Source organism: Rhinopithecus bieti, unplaced genomic scaffold (assembly GCF_001698545.2).
Source record: "Rhinopithecus bieti isolate Rb0 unplaced genomic scaffold, ASM169854v2 scaffold_4101, whole genome shotgun sequence".
NCBI lineage: Eukaryota > Metazoa > Chordata > Mammalia > Primates > Cercopithecidae > Rhinopithecus > Rhinopithecus bieti.
The window spans coordinates 1,791,144-1,799,005 of record NW_016804458.1 but is presented as its reverse complement, the minus strand read 5'-3'; the positions used below and the strand labels follow the sequence as shown (position 1 = coordinate 1,799,005).

General features: G+C 39.9%; 1 protein-coding gene across 2 annotated transcripts in view; it reads right to left on the bottom strand.

Annotated features, from left to right (window-relative positions):
* The window catches only part of NME7 (NME/NM23 family member 7), a 222,994-nt gene that overhangs the window by 1,289 nt on the left and 213,843 nt on the right, over positions 1 to 7,862 (bottom strand). The gene's annotated exons all lie outside the window — the stretch shown is intronic.

The window sequence follows — 7,862 nt, the reverse complement described above, 5'->3', positions numbered from 1 at the left end:
TCAGCTCATTTTGTAAGGTGTATGTGATACTTAAATTTGTGATGCTTGTGAATAAGGGGAATGGGGCCTTAGGTCTGAGGAAAGGGGAGCATTCAAATTGGAGGGTAGTTTGCATTTTTAAAGCTGCTATAAGGGCATGACCTTGGTGAGACATACTTAACCTGTTTTTGTATGTATTGTGTACCTTCTGTTCTAAGCCATTGTGTGTGTCTGCCTATCACTTTCTCCAAGATTCTCTCCAAATCTCTTAATTTCTCCAGATTGTGCCAACCTATTTCCCACTCCTGATCTTTCGCATTATGTCACCACTAGGCGACTGGGGTATGTGGTTTGTGTTCTTAGGCTCAACAGATACCTACCATATGCCAAGCACTCTTCTGACAGCTAGGGATAGATCCATCAGTGAGCAAAACAGACAAAACTCCATCTTTTTTCCTCTGCTGCTCATGTTTACTGTTAAGCATTTGCGTATTTCTCATACTCTTCAATACATTTATTATTTCTTTGTAATCAGTTTATTCTGACCCTTAGTAGATGACATATTTCATGGGTGTAGGGACAATGCCATCTATCTCCCTTGGGGTGTTCTTACATTCAAGAAATGGGTTTTCACATGAGTCCTGTCAAATACTTAATTCCTTACACAGAATATAAAGAGATTGAGTTTTTCAAAGGTAGGCTGACTGCTGCTTGGAATGAAAAGCATTTAGTTACTGAGGACAGAAAAGGATTCTCTTTTCAACCCTTCATATTCTCAGAAGGAAAACTGAAACACCGAGTTAGCATTGTCCTCAATCCTGGTTAATTTCCCTTGCAAATAAAGCCTCCTTGGGCCTCAGAAGCTTTGCCATAAGATGTTACCTAGCTAGAATTTTTAAACTAGTTTTCATTGTATTTTATTACCTTAAATTAAGAATAGTTTAAAACAACTAGTTTTCCATTTATAGCAGTAAAATAAATTTGTTCAAGTACAGCACTGAATGGATTTAAAGAAAAATAGTAAAATTTCAGGTGGTAAATATGATAAAAAGCATGGAAGTGAGAAATGGTTGACTAAAATTTAGGACTCCGCTTGAGAGTATAGCATTTTAGACCAGGCACAGTGGTTCATGCCTGTAATCCTAGCACTTTGAGAGTCTGAGGTTGGAGGATCACTTGAGCCCAGGAGTTCAAGATCAGCCTAGACAACATAAGGAGTCCCAGTCTCTACAAAACAAACAACAAACAAAACAACTAGCTGGGCATGGTGGTACACGCCTGTGATCTCAGCTCCTTGGAGGTCTGAGGTGGGAGGACAGCTCCAGTCCAGGAGGTTCAAGGCTTCGGTAAGCCTGGGCAACAGAGTGAGACCCTGTCTCGAGAAACAAAAACAAAACCAAAAAACCCAACCAAAAGCAGCATTACCCAGAACCTATCTACTTTAGAACCAAAGCATGTCCTGTCTGCTCCTGCTGTACCTAATACCAGAGGGAACTGCGCCAACTCCAAATTAAAAACATTATCAGTGATCAGAAACAAAAGTTCCATTATCAGAATCTTTCAAAGCTCAGTAATAGCTTAAACTCCTGGCTTCTTAAAGGATTAATAACACTTTGATATCTATGTGTATTTGGCTTCACAGAGGAGAACCAAATGACATTACCTTGAAAATCTAGGACTAAGGGACCTTATGAATACAGAGGGAAACTATCCAAGGAACAGTCAAGAGCAGTTTTAATTGAGTGAGTAAAGTGATCTTGGTTTCTAATTCAACTGAGAAAACATGACTTTCTCCTTTTGTCTTTAAGAGGGGGCTAATGTTAACCAGACATGTTATCTGTAGTCCCCTGGGCTCTACACTGGGAAAGATGATCAAGAAATAGATAAGCCTGTTATTCTTCCAACTGATGGTTCCAATTAGCACCCATATCCTAATCATGTGAACAAAGAGGGGTGAAACAAGGCGGGATCTTGGTTCCAGCTTTAATTCTCTATTTCTCTGAGGGACTTTCAGCGTCAGTCCTTTCTGAGGGATTAAGTATCTTACTAAGGTGTTGACTCTTATTGACTACAGAATTCAGCTCTTTCATTTAGTCACAGAGGGATTCTAGACCCTAAGAGAATGCCCATATTGTAATAAAGCTGTAACACACTGTCTGTAGCTAGCTTTATCACAAAGCCTTTAAAAAACTTGGATTTCATAAAATCATAGGCAGCCTATAGGGCTATCTTTTCCAAGGAGACACATATATTCCCCCTTAGTGTTGACCCTATACAGACCAGGTAGGAGGTGACACAGGTTAATTTAAAACTCAGCCAGCCACAGTGGTGCCTGATATAGTCATGACTTGGTCTGTCTTTTGGTTTAAGTGCTTCAAGGAGTGTGGAACAGTCCTGCAGGAATAGGAGATCCTTTCCTTTTGAGAAGGAGCAGGGGTTCTGAAATAACCAGCAGGTAAAGATTAGGCCATGGGAGATTCTGATGAGTCTGCTTTGGAGCCTCTAGACAGCAAGAGAATAGTATAATAGTATAATACAGCTCAGGTTATACAGCAGAAAATGAAACATAATAGATGGAGAAGTCCATGCCTACCATAAACCTCTGAAACCTTTGCCTAGAGCAGGTCTTTCTTTTCTTTCATTTGCAAATTTCTTCTGAGCCACCTACTAGGTACCCAGCACTGACTATGAACTCGTGGGGTGGGGTAGGGGTAGGGGGTCGGGGGGAGTGTCCAAACACACTAGGTCCTCAGGAAATTTTTACTTTTGTACTTCTAAACATCTTACATGGTCTAAACTGTTCTTATCGATACCACTTCCCCTCCTTCTTCTGCCATTCACTTAACATACCCATATCCAATGGGTAAAGACACTTGACTACCTATAAGATTAAATTGAAGGCTCGTTCTGTCTTTATCACTGTGAAATTTAAGAACAATGGCTTACGTGTATTTACTAATTTACGGTGCATAGTCTAATTTCACACATAGATCTCATTTCCTTCCCAACAGCTTTGTGAAACTTGTTACCCTTTCATTAGTGTATCAGACACTTTAGAGGTGGAATGCAGGCATCTAATTTTCCAATGGTTTTTAATGTGGGTTGAGTATCAGAAATGCCTGTGGAGTTATATTTTGTTTTAAATGAGAGTACAGATGTGCTTGAACACTTAGAGAATCTATTGCACAGTTGTGGCATTCCAGCACCAAATTAAAATATGTGTGCCTGTGTCATTATACTAGATTTTTGGATAAAATATAGTCAGTTTGATTGAAGTGCAATTTTGTTAGTGTTCCAATAATAGGATATTGAGTTTTAAATATATCAGTGTATTTAGTAGATGACTGACTTTCAACTCACTTGGGCCCCTTACAGCCACTGCTGGCTTCATGGGTCTGCAGTCTGTGCACGGGGCCACATGCCTAGAAGAGCCTTGTGCTTGGTTTAATCCTCTGCTGTTGCTGTCTTGAAATTCTTAATGAATTTTGAAAACAAGTCTCGACATTTTTATTCTGCACCAGTTCTGCTTAAAGCCAAGGGCCTCTACCGTAGGGTTGCTTTAGCGTTGTTATCCTAATGGCTGAATGAAAAATGTGGTTGAAAAGGCTGCTTTTAAAAGAAGCAATGAACAGATCGATGGTTGAGAGTTGGGCAGGGTGGGGAAGGTGCAGGGTGAGGCAGATTATGGAAAGTGTGAGCTGGCAGACTCAGCAGGCATGGAACAGAGGCCCTGGGATGGTGCTCTGCAGCCTTGAGCAGGGGTGAAGAGGAGAGGGCTTCTGCTGTGGGGATGGCAAGAGGCAGCTACCAGCAGGGGATGAACATGTGAGCCTTGAATGAACCTTTGCTGGGCTCCCTTTCCCTTTTTGTCTTCCATCTCCAAGGCACTACTTACTTTCAGCTCCCAAAATATGGAGCTCAGAAGTGGACAATAGTGAGGAAAGACGTGGTAACTGAAAGAAGTCTAGGGTTCTCTGGGTGGAAAGACTCAGAGGAAACATTCAAACCTTGATAGAAAGGAGATGAAAAATCCATCCTTGCCTATTGTTGTAGCTACAGAGCCCCAAAAGCCCTTGGGCTGCAGATGTACCCCCCACAAATCTATTTATAGTCTATTTAAAAAATTAAGTTGAACTTAGTCATAACAGTATCTTCTTCAGATATGCTTATCTTCTCCATAGGTTTAGTTGACATATTTGAAATGTTTTAAGACTAAATGAGCCAGGTGCAGTGGCTCATGCCTGTAATCCCAGCACTTTGGGAGGCCTAGGTGGGTGGATTACCTGAGGTCAAGAGTTTGAGACCAGCCTGGCCAACATGGCAAAACCTCGTTTCTACTAAAAATACAAAAAATAGCTGGGCATGGTACTGCATGCTTGTAATCCCAGCTACTAGGGAGACTGAGGCAGGAGAATTACTTGAACCCGGGGGATGGAGGTTGTAGTGAGCCAAGATTGTACCACTGTACTCCAGCCTGGGTGACAGAGTGAGACTCCTTCTCATAAATAAATAAATAAGACTAAATGAAAATGTCACATTAAAATGACTATACATTTTTCTAATTCTGGAAACCCAATGTCCTCAGAGTTCTCTTTTAAAAACCTCAAGGCCAGGTGCAGTGGCTCACACCTATAATCCCAGCATTTTGGGAGGCCAAGGCAGGAGGATCACTTGAATTAAGGAGTTCGAAACTAACCCGGGCAACATAGAAAGACTCTGTCTCTACAAAAAAATTAACAACAAAAAAAGTTAGCTGGGTGTGGTGCTGCATACCTATATTCCCAGCTGCTTGGGAGGCTGAGGTGAGGGGATCACTTGAGCCTGGGAAGTCGAGGATGTAGTGAGCTAAGATCATGCCAGTGCACTCCAGCCTGGGCGATAGAACAAAACCCAGTCTCTAAAATATATACAGATATGTATATATGAAATTAAAACTAAAAGATAAAACCTCTTGATTCCTCTGACTGCCACCCTCTAAGGAGAACAATTCCCTTTTAAAAGCTGGAAGGTAATTATACCTCAGCCCAGAGTAGAGTGATGCTGACTTTTCTCTTTATGGAAAATATTTACCTTCTTTGCCAATATAACTAAAGGCTATAACTTTCCATAAATTCATCGTAAAATTGTGTTTCATGACTCATCATTATCTAGCCTCTTTTGCCTTGAAGAAGGATTTGGTTGTAACCGGTATCTCTCCAGTGTCTCAAAATATGAACAGATGTTTGTTGCTTCTGTTCCCTTCTCCTCCCTACCTGTAATGATTCAAAAGGTATTCTCTGAGAGTTTTCTCATCTCAGTGGGAACTTAGTCATAACAGTATCTTCTTCAGATATGCTTATCAGTCAATTTTTCCATATTTATATTTTAAATTTTACTCTTAAAAAATGAAGTTCTTGCTCCATACCAAATGCTTTAACAGATTATTGTGTGTAATCCTTACGACCACCTTTATGAAGCTGGTATTATTAGTCCCATTTTCAGTTCATGAGACTCAAGTTTTTTGAGCTAATAACTTGCCTAAAGACATAGAACTCTGTTAAATGTCTCTGGTTCAGCCTGTGCTGGTTCAGAGCTCACACTAGGGATGCAGCCTAGCTGTTGGAATTTGACTTCTAGCCCTGCCATCTCCTGGCCAGACAACCTTGAGCAAGTTACTTAACATCTTTGTTCCTCAGATTCCACATCTATAATGTAACAATACCTACTATGTAGGTTGGTTGTGAAGTTTAAATGAGGAGTTACACGGAAGACATTTAAAGTAGTGTCCACCATAAATATTGCATAATAAATATCATTATTGGCCGGGCGCGGTGGCTCAAGCCTGTAATCCCAGCACTTTGGGAGGCCGAGATGGGCGGATCACGAGGTCAGGAGATCGAGTCCATCCTGGCTAACACGGTGAAACCCCGTCTCTACTAAAAAATACAAAAAAAAAAAAACTAGCCGGGCGATGTGGCGGGCGCCTGTAGTCCCAGCTACGTGGGAGGCTGAGGCAGGAGAATGGCGTGAACCCAGGAGGCGGAGCTTGCAGTGAGCTGAGATCTGGCCACTGCACTCCAGCCTGGGCGACAGGGCGAGACTCCGTCTCAAAAAAAAAAAAAAAAAAAAATCATTATTATTGTTTTCCAAATATTCTCCTAATGTTACGGCCCTTCCTGCTGTATGTCACTGAACCCAAGTATTTCTGAATAACTCCATCAAGTGCTGACAGCCAGAACTGTCAATTCCTGCTTATCAGATGATAGCATACATAATTATTCAAGTCATGAACAGCAGAGGCAGACTAAGAAAACTTTGAAGACTAAGATAGTAAACAGATGTGAGAACCAAATGCAATATGTGATCCCTGATTGGATCCTGAACAAGAAACAATTTTTTTTCTTTTGCCACAGAAGACATTTGTGGGTAAAAAATGAAGGTCTGTACATTGATAATAGTATTGTATTAATGTTAACTTCTTGATTCATAATCACTTTCTGTGGTGACTGCGGATAATATCAGTGTTTTTAGGAAACATACACTGAAGTATTGAGAGATAAAGGGGAATTATATCTATAATATACTGTTAAATATTAATTACAAATAATTAAATTCATATGTACAGAAGGACAGAAGAAAGGATGATTAACATGGTAAAATATTAACATTTGGCAAATATAGGTAAAGGGCTTGTGGAAAGTATTTTTTTGAAACTTTTCTATAAATCTGAAATTATTTCAAAATGGAATGATAAAAATATTAATCAATAGAAAGAACAGAAAGAGTACTAGATTTGGACTTGGAAGAATTGAGTTTGATTCTAGCCACTATTTCCTGGTGCTCTTAGACAAATCGTTTAGACTCACTGAGCCTGTTTCCTAATCAAAAAATTGAAGAGAATGAAACCTACCTCATTGGATTGAGTGGGCATGTACGTTTCTGGGTGGATTTATAAAGTTGTAGCACATTATACAAATCATCTTTTTTAAAAAGGACATATGGCCCCATGTTCCCACTCTGAAACTACTAGCTCAGGATGGACTCTGCTACAAATCAGCTACAGTAAAGCTTTAGCTTTAGCTTTACTGTAGGGATGGGTTTTCTCAGTTATGAACGCCAAGCAAGCAGAAGGGAAAAACTCAGGTGACCTTGATGCTTCCTCTTAGAAATTCATTTTTGTGACTCCTAGAGAAGAAAAGATTTTGACAGGGAACATTCTATCCTTAAAAAAAAAAAAAAAAAAAAAAAAATTTCAAATAAAAGAAATTGTAGATATCATGACCATGGCAATTCCTCAAGGATCTAGAACTAGATGTACCATATGACCCAGTTCTCAAGATTGGTGATTTTCAACTTGGTTGTACATCACAATCACCCTATGGATCTTTAAAAAACCAAAAAGTAGATGCTTACACCCCTACCCTGGAGAGTCTGATTAATTAGGTCTTGGATAGCCATAGGTTCTAGACGTCCACATTTTCAAAGAGCTCCACAGACACTTCTGATGTCCACTGGGGTTGAAAACCACTGCTCTGGTATTGTCTATAAGGACTAAATAAGATCCTTTATGTATAGTGCTCAATAAACATTAACCCTAATCTCATCTTTTCCTTTCTCTGTGCCTCAGAGGAATGACAAACTGAAATTAGAAATGCAGATCTTGTTGACAAATGATTTACAATAAAGTTTCTGGATGACAAAAAAAAAAAAAAAAAAAAGAAAACCACTGCCCCAGATAGTCAGTCAAAGTAGGTGCCTCAGATATCAGAGCCCAAACCAAGCCCATCTGATATCATTATACGTGATCTGGGGAAAGAATAAAATCCCCCACTTAATTTGGCATTTACTAGTATCCACAGTACTTTGGAGGCACTTAACATGGATAATGTGCCAAGGAGATGGGT